Source organism: Gekko japonicus, unplaced genomic scaffold (assembly GCF_001447785.1).
Source record: "Gekko japonicus isolate JY-2015 unplaced genomic scaffold, Gekko_japonicus_V1.1 scaffold368, whole genome shotgun sequence".
Taxonomy (NCBI): domain Eukaryota; kingdom Metazoa; phylum Chordata; class Lepidosauria; order Squamata; family Gekkonidae; genus Gekko; species Gekko japonicus.
In genome coordinates, this window is record NW_015176462.1 from 1097134 (window position 1) to 1109660 (window position 12527).

Genomic DNA, 12527 nt, shown 5'->3' on the forward strand with positions numbered 1-12527 from the left:
ACAGAGGCTGTGATCAGACATGCAGACTGCTGTTCCCTTACAGATTTAAAATGCATGATCAGACAGCAACATCATTCTGTCATGCCCCAGTCATCTTTGTCCATTTGATACTTGTAAAAGACCAGTTCTTTTGGGTTGAGCTGGTTTCAAACCAGATTTCCTGTTGTCTGATCGCTCTGTTGCGCACCCAAGCCATCAGGCAGGTCTGACTGGTCTCTTGTTTTTCAGCTGCCATTTTTTAACTAGTTAGTGAAGTGCACATAACTGCATATTCGCACCTCCCTCTCTCCCCCTCTTCCACAGGGGCTGCTCTAAACTTTGTTTTCTTCATAAAAACTTTCAAAGAAAGATGCCTCTGTACTTTAGCTTTTTCCTGTGCTTTGGGGAAGGGGTAAATTGAAAAGTTTAGAGAGGGAGACTACATGTCCCAGCAGGCTGATCAGTGTTTGTGCTCATGCCCAGAGGACAAACTTTAAAAAAAAATGGCCGATGGCCCCATGAACTACATATCCCAGGAGGCATATCAGCACTTGTGGGCATGCTCAAGGGAGAAACTATTTTAAAAAATGGCTGACGGCAGCACTCTTTGGCTGCCACGTCTTTTTTTTTTTGCGCTATAAATGTTTATTCTGATATGTGTCTGATCGATCAAGAACGGGGTAAAAGCACTTTGAAGAGTGCTAAAAGGGATGAGTCTGACCAGTATTCTCTGTTACAAAATATCCTGGATCAATTAGAGGTGGGGCAACAGCAGATTAAAATGCACATCTGACCACAGACCGATTGAAGTCTAGGGAATGTTCACCTGAAAAGTGATGGGTGGACTATGTCCAACCCAGAATACTTCATTTTTCTTTAACTCCTTGATACTATGCTGCTGCATCATATGACAGTCACTGGCATTAGTCATAAACAGATGTGTTGGTAAGAACAACATCAGATCAAGAAGAGCATTTCACCCCTCCTTGGAAGAGAAATTCACTTGACCACATCTTGCTTGAAAAGAAATCTGCAGTCATGGAACCCTTGCTCTCAAGCAGATTCACTGCTGTGGAGAGGGCTGTAGCCATGCTATGTCGACACTACAGGATGGGGTATTCAGTGGACTTAATACTAGTTGGTAAGACAGAATGTTTGGCTGATTTTATTTACCTAACTTCAATGGGGTTAAACTTTCAGTATATTAAGAGCTCGGATGTGCTTTTGGAACTGAACTGTAACAAGCTCTCCATGGGCTGTAGTTGAAGACATCTCATAAGATTCAGTCGGTACAATATACAGCAACAAAATTTCTTTCTGTAAGCCACTGAAATTATATAATTCCAGCCTTGCATCAATTGCACTGGCTACGTATTTACTCCTGGGCCCAATTCAAAATGGTAGCTATCTCTAAAGCCCTTCACAGCCCTTGTCTCATACATCTGACAAACCACATCTCCCAGAGTCTCTTAAGTTCTTCATACAGCCTCCTCCTTAAGGTGTCCTGCCTTAGAACTGTCCATATGGCCACAGTGAGATCATGAGCCAGAATGGGTTAGGAGGGTTCCTTTTCTTGCCACATTTAGGGAGCCATGCAATGCATTTTTGTTCCCAAGTGAATTTGGTGGAAGATGAATTGACCAGCAGATCTGGTTGTTAGTGTTAATTCTTGTGTACTTTCTTGTGTCTCTTAAATTTGTAACATGTATTTTCATCCCTTCTAGATTTGTTAACTTGGCAATTATAATTTATGTCCTTGCAACTTGGTTGCTGACTATTCACTGCCTTGAAACTGAGGAGATAGGGCAGATTAGAAATATTTTAAATAAATCAGTAAATAAGTGGGTACATATTTCTCCTACCCATCAACTAACCAACCTATCTTAATCTCCCCCATCTCCAGCTTTGACTCCTTCCCTTGCCCTGGCAGACTCTAAGCAGGAAAATTATGGCCAAATTGTGTGGTGCTAGCCCCTAGGCTGAGCCCAATTGCACAGCGGGGAATTTACAAGGAGTTGTGGGGAACACCTCATTTCCCCCTGTATCCCCTCCCCACTATTTTCTCTTTCCCCCCTCCTCCTGGCAGTCCCAATATTCTCACCATCCCCTGCTTTCTTCTGTCCTTCTCACCCACTGACTAACCTACCCTTTATCCATCTTCAGCTTCAGCTGCATTTATTCTGTATTACTTCATTTATACCATACTTTTTCCACAATGCAGCTTACATCATTTTCCTAAAGCAGCTTACATCATTCTCCTCTTTTCCAATGTAACTTCACAATAATCCTGTGATGTAAACTTTTTAAAAATTAAATTTCTATACCACCCATAGCCAAAGCTCTCTGGGCAGTTCACAACAAATATAAAAACAATAACATAAAATAGATAAACATTAAGAATTAAAAATTAATTTAATATAACATGAAAAACATTAAAAACAATCGACTGGACCCAAAAAGACCTAACCCAAAGTGAAAGAAAAGTACCTGACTAAATGTAGCTGGCCCCTGCAGAACCAGGGAGGTCTTTAAATGCCTCTACAACGAGGGCCATCTTAACCTGGCACCAAAAAGATGGTAAATTAGGCTGCAAATATGTAACTGGCCCAGTTAACTTCCATAGCAGATTGGGAATTCAAAACCTGGGTCTCTAACACTTACACTACACTGGCCTTTGTGCAGTGGCTGCTGTTGAACAGTAGCAAGCAGCCAGTCCTGGGTGAGTCATGCAAGTTATGTGGTAGCAAATTGCTGGTGGTTGCTGATGGACCTGGCCTCATGGAGTCCTCCTTCAATGGCCAAAACAGCCCTGGAAAGGCTCTTGCCCCCCCCCCCGATTTTACTGACAAAACCAAAGCTTGAAGGCTGGCAATACTGTTGTGGTTGCCTAGCAATGGCCAGTAAAGGCATATGTTTCTTACAGCTGCAGGGGTTGCTTTTGCTATTTGGGGCAGATTAGCTCCTCAATATATTTTTCAGATTTTTCTGCAAACTTGGGTTTTTTCTGAGGTTGAGGTTTGGAAAAAGATCTGTCTTTTCTGTTCATGGATGCTGGCCTCTGGATTTAAGTATGCACAGAGAAGTCCATGTTAAGAATCAGATATATTAATGGTATGTGCAAAAAAAGTACTTAAGGAATGTTATCAGGAAAGTGAGTACCCATTCATTGAATAATTCACTTGTCAACAACAAACCAAAATGGAGTAAACCCTCTGCTAGTGGAAGATGCAGGCAGGCAATCATGTCTTTGTGACAGCAGCCCCCATGCCACATGGCATTTTGTCTCTGTAGGTCTCCTAGTTCTGAGCATTGCCTTTTGGGGAGGGTGCTGGGGGAAGGCAGTGAAGACACTCTTAGGTGAGTTTTCCATGCTTATGGTTTGTATGATCCAACCCATAGTCCACAGTGGAAGAAAATTATGGTCCCTGTTAGGCTGAAAATTAAAGGGATGGGACTTTCTCACACGGGGGGGGGGGCTGCATTCATCCACTTCATGTTTTCTCCAGAACAGAATAGGCTACTTCAGTCACTTAAACATGTATATCTCTCAGACAACCTAACCCAGGGGTGGCCAAACTGTGGCTCGGGAGCCACATGTGGCTCTTTCACACATATCGTGTGGCTCCTGGCAGGGCAGTTGGGCAAGCAAAGGGGAGCCCTGCCTCCCGTCCCCGATCGGTCTTCCCTTCCCCAGCCAGTTCCCCTTCCTGGGTAGGCTTGAGGCAGGGGGGAGAAGAGAAAGAAAGCAACTTTAACTTTAAATATATTCTCAAAGCCCCCCCACCAAAAATATCATTGGACAAATAAATATCATTATCAATATCTATTTTTACTCCTTTTGTTTTTATTCTTGGCAGACACATTTAATGTTAATAAAAAGCAAATTTGCATATTTTTCAATAAAAATATATGTGTAATATTTTTTTATGGCATGTGGCTCCCAAACATCTGGCGTTTATTCTATGTGGCTCTTACGTTAAGCAAGTTTGGCCACTCCTGACCTAATCCAACTGAACTCTTGGAGCTTCCCTTTGTTCACAAGCTTTGTTGCAGGCCAGGTAAATAGATAAGACAAGCCATTACCGCAATCATTATGGGCTGGATCATTACCCAGAATACCATCTGCTGGTATTTTGTCAAGCCTCCTTCTAGTAAACTGCTGTTAAATTGCCTCTGACGCTCACTTATGGGCAGTGGATAAATCAGTCCACTTGATGAATATGTAGGAAATTGGTTAACTATTTTTTAATTGTCACTGCTAGCATCAGGTGTCAGTCACGATCTATTTAATTAGTGACAGGAATTTAATTAAACATATTCTAAATCAGATTGTCTTGTCAACATCCAGGGAGGGTGGAAGTCAGGCCCGTAGTTACAGTGGGGCATTTCAGGGCCTGCCCCCCTGACTTCCTGCCAAGGCCCCACAACTTCCATCTAGCCCTCCGCTGCCGCTATCCCTTCCCCAAGCATGGCTTGCTTCCCCCAAATGATGTCAGTGCCCCCTAACATATTTGAAGGCCCCCTGAATTACAAAATCCTGGCTACAGGCCTGGTGGAAGTCATGATGACAATCGAGGAATTTGGGTTCTGCTGTGGCTGGTGTCTTTTTCACTGTTGGACAAGTTGTGTTCTCATATGATCATCAAGTCAGTCTGTAGACCTGTTGGATGTTGGGCTTCTATTAATTTAATGCTCTGTTCCAGTTTACAACTGTTGACATTCTGGGAGAGATTTCTGCATAGATGTCTGTGCCAAAGGACCCCTGGACATTGGTCATGAAACTTGAGTGCATTGGAGAGGACTGTGGGGAATTTTCAAAGGTGTTCACTCAGCACGTCATGTTATGCCTCACTGCTGCCTCATGGGAATTCAAAGTTGCCCCATGACCATGCTCTGTGATATGGTGGTCTTCACTGTTCTTCAGACTGGGGAAATCTTAGTAAACTTAATAAACTTCAAGATTCCCTATAACATAGACTGAAATCCATAGCACTATTTTGTGGACTCGCAATCTGCCTCTGCAGTACTGCCACTTAAGATCCAGTGTACAAATACCAGCGTTGATGTGAAGGATGAGCTCACTCCTTTGCACTAGAATGACAGTCCAGTCTTGGGAGTTACTGCTGCCTCTGCCTGCTGTCGTCTGGCCCAGTTCTAGCACAGAAGAGCCATTGCAGGGCATTGCCCCATGCAAAAGGCAGGGCCTCTGCCCACACACTTGTGCGCCACTCTATGAGGGTTTGTTTTTACACAAAGGAGTTAGGAGGCTAGCTATCACCAAGCATTAGGGAATGCAAAAGGTTTTTCTCCCTCTGCTTCCCACTGCATTCACCTCCAGTTAAGCATATCTGTAGAATCACAGTGGCTTGGATGCTATGTAGTTTTTAAAAATTATTTTTACTTTTTTATTTGTTATGTGCTGCCACAGAGCACACTTCCTCCTCCTCTAAAACTTCAGTTTGCGCAAGGGCTATCCTAACAGCATCCCAAGCAAACACACCTGTACAAATATTTATGAACAGGGATGTAATTCTTTCAGTGACATGAATGTTGCAATTACAAGTTATTTAAATTAAATATTTGAGTGATTTAAAGATTTCAAAAATCCATTGAGTACCTTGAAGGCATCCTTTTTGAATCATCAAGTTATGAGAGATTTCACTATTCAGTTTTCCTTTCTACTTCCTGTAGTAAGAACCAGTGTTGTTCATGAGTCACCCTAGAATGGAGCAATCAGTATCTCCTTAGGGGCATCTTATACATTTGCAAAAAGTCTGCTGTGTGATTAATGTTGCAGAAGGATTTGTGGATCAGAGAACATTTTAAATATGGAGAACGATAGTGGCTATAATAATGCCAGGCTTTGCAGGTCTCTCCTTTGATCCTTGGTCAGCATTGAAGACTGGGGGGGGGGGGCGAAGGCATTAACCATTTAAAACACATTTTAGCATTGCCTGGAAATGACAGAAATGATCGGGGGGGGGGGTTTACTGGTTTTAATGCAAAATAATATAAAAATATATGTTTAAAAACACCTCAGAAAATCATAAAACTTCATCACATTCTGAAAAGCAATAAATTCTTGGATACTTTGGAATTTCAGCAGCAAAGTGGAATTCTCTCTCTCTCTTCCTCTCCCCATCCCTCTCCCTCTGTCTGTCCAACATGAAAATGAGATCCAGCAAAGAGAGTTTCATGCCACCATTACTCTGATGAGACCCACACCTATTCCTCCATCTCACCCACACTCTGAACTCGATGCTGGTGATACTGTGGTCATAGGCCTGGATCCCAAGGTTCTGCTTCACTGGCACAGGAGCAGCTTCTCTGACACAATGGCTTTTCTGTCTGAGGCGGAGAGGAAGGAAATTTTTGTCATTTCCCCCTCCAGCTGCAGACTTCCAATTTGTTCCCCACATTGTTTGTTTGGGCCCAGTGAGCTACAGGAGCACAACTGGGGGCAGAGAAGGATGAAGTCAGAGAAGGGAGGTTAAATGAATTGTCTGTGTGCCCATGCACTAGACTTACAGAGTCATTTTCAGTTACTATTCCCCAGTTATTGGGAATTCCCTATTCCTGGAGAACGCAAATGATCAAAGTAATGAAAATCGCTTATTTGGGCTGCCTCTGGAAGTCAAGGTAAAGCTATAATGGGTTATGTTTTGGCTTACTTTCTAAAATGTACAGGATATCTTACATGCATTCAACACAACAATAAGCTGTTAGAATAAGGCAGACCAGAAATCCTTTTAAATTAAAAGAAACAAAAAACAGTGGCAGGTGAAGATTCCTGTGCACAGACAGTGCACCAATTGTGAGCAGCACCTGTTGAGCACTCAAAAATGTCACTTTTTATCAAGCGCTCACAATTGTACTAGATTATATCACAAGGATATACATTTTTCACGTTGGTGCTGACTCAAAATTTACTAGAGATTATACAATCAACTCCTACTCAGACCTCTGATGGGAAACTGGTGATGTTACCCTCCCTTTCTTTCAGCACCTCCAAATCAGGAATTTCTTACAAGCGAAGCAATCGCAGATGAATATTATCCAGCCCCTCACTAAGTCTGAATGTATCCTTGATTTACCAGCCAAACAGAAACACTTGGAAGCCATGATTTATGCATTGACAGAAAATCTAGAAAGTAAACGCGAAATTTACGTAGTTAGATGGGAGAATTTATTATGGAAAGACAGTTCTCAGGTGGCACTGCAAAGTATTTGGGACCAAATTTAGAACAGTCAGCTAACATACTTGGCCTGGGCATTGGGCAGGCAAAGATAAAATGCAGGGAGACAGGCCGTTTTGCTGACCAATAGAAGCCATTGACTGCACAGGTGCGAAAGCAGTACATGCACTTGCAATGCAATTAATTAAAATGTTGCATGACCTGCCCATGAGGATCCTGGACTATAGGGAATCTGTACAGCAAGCATGTTTTAACAGTGGCCATGCTCAACAGCGTTCTCTATGCAGATGTAAAACCACTCAAAACACCACTGGCTTTAAATTGCCAAGTCATTGTTGTGATCATATGGGGCGCTCAGTTCAAGAGAAACCATCACTGCAAGCCAGGCAAGTTTTTGATGTCTTATTTGTGAAAATCAAGTAAAGAAAATCAATTAAACTTCAAAACATTCATCCAGATTAGTGCTCTTGCAATGGGACTTGTGCAGCAGAACTTCCAGACAGATTGTATCTATTTGTTACCATCTTCTGTCTTCTCATTTCATGGATAGATTGCTAATTTATAGACATTACAGAAACTTATTGATTTAGCAAATGAAAATGAGCAAACAGTTTAAGTGGTAAAACCACTGTTGGGTATCGCACAGGACTGTCGATGTTGTTTATCCCTTCTTTTATTTTATTAGCTTGCTGTCTTCTTTCCTTGTCTTTTCTCTGGTGTGCTTTTGTACACAATCTGTTTCTGTAATGGAAAAAGGAAATGGAGGATGTGCTCATATTTCTGTAAAATGTCTTAAACTGCTGCATCTCTTTTAATTCAAACTCCACTATCCAAACATCTCATAATTTGAATGCAAAAGCAAGTTTCTTCCTACTCAGGGAAGATTAAATTGCAAAGTGTTGTCGGGCAGATCACGTTACTAAAACGGCAGGAAGAAAATGAGAAAACAGCTACTTTTATCCTATGTATGTATTATGATAAATAATTAAAAATCAAAGTACTCTTAGCAAATGAGCAAGCAAAGGGTGTTTTCTGCAAAAGTATCTTTGCTCTCTTTTATTTTTTTTTATTTTTTTTTACTGACTTGTTCTTTTTACTAAACTACTATGGTAGGCTGATTCAAAACCAAAGCCACCTCACTGGGATTTGCAATTTAAACAGGATAATCTCCACTTTAGATAATGTAGAAAAATGCAACCCAAAAGAAAAAGAAAAACTGCCACAAAAATTAAGATACCCAATTTGTCCCTGTGAACCAGATTCAAAAAGTGCCAATGGAATTTGAGCTGAAACAGCCATCTTTTATCAGAGAACTTCTTGCTGTTTTTAAAAGAGCCAGTTGCCCTTTCTTTAAGGGTTAAACACCCACTTTAGAACTGATTTGCCAACTTGCATTTAAGCTGATACTTTAGTCTCATCTATTTTAGTGGTACTAAATCAGCAAATATCCTGGTAGTTATTGGGAAAGGTGCTTGTTCTAGTGGTCTGGCTCACAAAAAACTTGTTTTCCAAGGCATCTTCACAAGGGGAATGATATTGTGATAGATGCTGTGTGTTAAAGGCAAAGTACATGATGGTACTTGCTCACATTGTTGCAAAGACATCTTTCTGCTTTTGTGTTTCTCACAGCATGAATGTATTAGAGTTCTCAAAACAACAATGGGTGCTGAGGAGAACAGAGAGAAGGAGGACTTTTCTCTTAATTCTCAAAACAAAAATCCCTTAGGAAACAAAAACAAAAGAGACAGAAAACTTGGAAGTTGCCAAGTAGCCATAGCACTACCAAGTTAGTTGCAAATGTCTGGAAGCATATTTCTTCCATTAAGCGTGGCAGCAAACAAACAAAAAGCCGATTGCATCCTTGCATCAATAATGGCATCAGAATCCTAGTATTTGGGCAGATCTTGTCTGTCATTAAAGCTGTATGCAGGGCAGTGTCAGAGTTTTGTACTCCTTTAGGAATGGCACTGCTGTAAGTTAGCGTTTTGCTTTGCTTACCAGGCTATGCCAAAACATGTGGAATTGAGGCTACTGAGAATACAGTAATACTGAAGAAGGAGGAAGAGGAGAAGGAGTTCAATCTGAGCTGGCAGCAGGATGGAGCCAAGCTATATTACCCTTTTCATGATGCTACACTTAGCAGCCCTTGCTGGTCTCTGGCAGACTCCACCATTGGCTTGCTTTTGTCTTACTGAAGGTATAGGGGGATCAAGTCCCTCTTACAGAGGTTGTATTACCCAGGGTCCCGCATAACCAGAAGCAATATCGACTGGGACAAAGTCAACCAGAAGTGTAATTTATTTGCTATCCTGCCTTTCTTGTTCAACCCTCCGCCCCCCGGCGGATAATAAGAAAATATTAAACCCAACTTAGTGGAGGCAGGCTTATGGAATCAGCCTCTCTGTATCTCACACTCTTGTCTGCTGATTTGCGGGTGGAGAAAAGAATAAGCAGGTGTGGTAAGGAGCTGATGGAAAGGGCTTCTTTCAGACCTTGTCTCTGTCTATCATGTTGTAACTGGCTGCGCTTGCACAGTTCCCATGGAGAAGTTCCCTGTAGATCAGGCCTGTAATAATGAATTGCAAGAGCAAGGGCTTGAAACTTTTATTTCACTGAGCAGCTTTGGACCTGAGCCTTGAGAAAGTTTATCAGATATTAGTCTGTCGTTAGATTCAGGTGGGTAGCCATGCTGGTCTGAAGCAGCAGAACAAAGTTGAGCACTTATAAGACCAACAAAGTTTTATTCTGGGTCTAAGCTTTTGGGTGCATGGACACTTCTTCAGGTGCTAGTAGGGATGAGCATGAATCAGCTCATGAACTAAAGTTTGTGATGAGTTTTGGCTAGTTCATGCTTTGTGAAGTCAAGTTCGTGGCAGGTCACCCGGCACAAACTTTCCATGGACTTTTAAGCTGTTCATGGAGGTTTCTGGTAGTTTGTGAGTGGAGACATTTCCAGACAGACTGTCTCAATTCAATCAAAATTTGGACGGCATTAGAGGAGCACCCCGTGGAAGTCCCCTGAGACTTTGATGTCTCTAGCTTGCTCAGGATCCATTCAATACACTCCTGAACCTGCACTTGTCAAAATGACCGCTGACAGGTGGTCATTTTGACAGGTACAGGTTCAGGAAGTTCAAGAGTGTATAGAACAGATCCCATGCAAGCTAGTGGCAACAAACTCACCATAGACCTCCCCCAAATGCTTCTCTACATGCCTTTCAAGTCTGATGACTCTAGCTTACACACTTCTGAACCTGTACCTGTCAAAATGACTGCCTGTCAAGTGTCATTTTAACAGTCACAGGTCCAGGAGGTTTAGGAGTGCCTAGAACAGATCCTGTGCATGCTAGAGACACTAGACTCACAGAGGCTGACTCTCCTCTACCTGTCCTCCAAGTTTGGAGAGTATTGGATTTACGGGTTCCATGTTACAACCCCCCAAAGAAGGTACTCCAGGAAAGTGCTTTCTGAGGCATCTAAAAATTTGTGATGGTCTGTGGTTCATGAATCACATAACAAACCATGAACTGAACCACATTTTCCTGGTTTGTGCCCATCCCTAGATGTTCGTATGCATAGGCTGCCATCATAATAATACTCTTCTGGGGAGTAAGCTCCACTGAATAAAATTTTATTGACTTCTGAGTACAGCTGCTTAGCATTGCTCCCACTCTTTAGGCACGTGGAGGCAAATGAGAAAGTTGGCACCAATGCCGTCCACGCCAGGATCGCCGGCGAAAGAAATACCCCCTCCCATACAAACAGATGAATCCTTATAAAGAAAAAATAGCTGTATATGAAAACAGCTGAACAATCATTTGAGGGGGAAATCAATCTTTTATGTTCATCTCTGAAGTCGACAGGAAGGTCACCGCAGTTACCATGTTTGTCTTCACTGTTGCTACTTGGAAGCATTTTCTTACAGTGGTGGAACTGAGCCAGGGAGGTGTTGTTGAGCCATAAAGATTGTACCAAATCAGACCACAAATAATTGGATGCCACTTTTCTTCTGTCTTTTAAAATAAGTGATTCCTGCCCTGGCTTTTGGATGAATCCCCCCCTCTCTTTCTTTCTCTCCCCCTCCACTACTTTTAATTAACCTCTTGGGCAGCTTCTTGAGTCTCTTCTTAGTCCCTTCTTTTCTTGTGAGTAGCAACAGCAAGCAAAGTGGCCACTGTAACAATCACAGAGGCTAGGCTTATGACCTAGCTTATGACCCATTGTATTGCCCTGGCAATTAGAGTAAAACATTTGACCTGACCATTTTTAGGAGTGTTTCAGCTTCCTCTGAAGAACTGGAATGTATCCAAAAAGCTAACTGCAATAATTTGACCACTGGTTATTTCTTGTCTATGGCAATTCCTGGATTCCAGAGATAATAAAAACAGCAGCATTTGAGTTAGAAATTCTTTCCTTATTCATCTAATCCATGCCCCCCAAGGCATGTTCAAGACTGCTCCTTGCAAGGCTCTCTTTGGGAGTTTTTTTTCCTAGGCTACTTTTAAATGATAGGATTTACACTTCTCCCATGGAGATTTGCATTATAATGAAAAGAAATCCTCCAGATGCACAGCAGTTTTAAAAAGGCTTTTGAAAGTCCTCCATCTTTTTATTAGCACTCTTCTTACATCTTAGCCTGATGAGTTGACTTCAGCAACAGTGATACATGGAACAACTTGCACACACTGCATATGAAGTGAAATCCAATATCTTGGAAACAGAGAAGAACTAGACCTGGGGAGGCAGCAAGATCTGAAGACTGGTTTACACAGGTACGTTCAGCCTTCATTGGTGGCCACATCAAGCAGGGACCTGGGAGCCTTCTGGCTGAAAGCATGACCTAGAAATAGATTAAATAAACAACAATTGTGCCCCCACAGTTTAAACACCACTTTCATATTACTTCACCTGAAACAACACTTTTTCAGGGTCACATGAACATGTATAGCCGCCTTCTACTGAGTCAGATCTATGGTCTATCAAAGTCAATGATATCTGCCCTGATTGGAAGCAAGCCTGCAAGTATCTCATGACATGCTCACCTACTACTTTGTCCTTTCAAGCAGAGATGCCAGGGATTGAACCTGGAACCTTCTGCATACCAAGCAGATGCTCTGCCACTGAGCCACAGCCCCTCACCCATGAACAGGGAGTCAGTTCACAGATTTAATGGTGAACCAAATAATCAAGCCCAGGTTCATCAAGAGCTATACATGCATCTGCAACCAGATGGGAGCACATTTTGTGAGACGACACTGGCTAGATAATTTCAAAAGCAGAAGGTCAGAGGCTGCTCACTATGACAAGGTGCCAGCAATTCCTTTTCAGACTGGCACTTGCAGGTGCTGAATT

At 42.1% G+C, this 12527-nt stretch overlaps 1 non-coding gene across 1 annotated transcript; it reads right to left on the minus strand.

Moving 5' to 3' along the window:
- Positions 1 to 12238: 12238 nt before the first annotated feature.
- On the minus strand, positions 12239 to 12310 carry TRNAT-GGU. Its single transcript has one exon. It is a non-coding gene; the product is annotated as a tRNA-Thr (tRNA).
- Between the last annotated feature and the right edge of the window lie 217 nt (positions 12311 to 12527).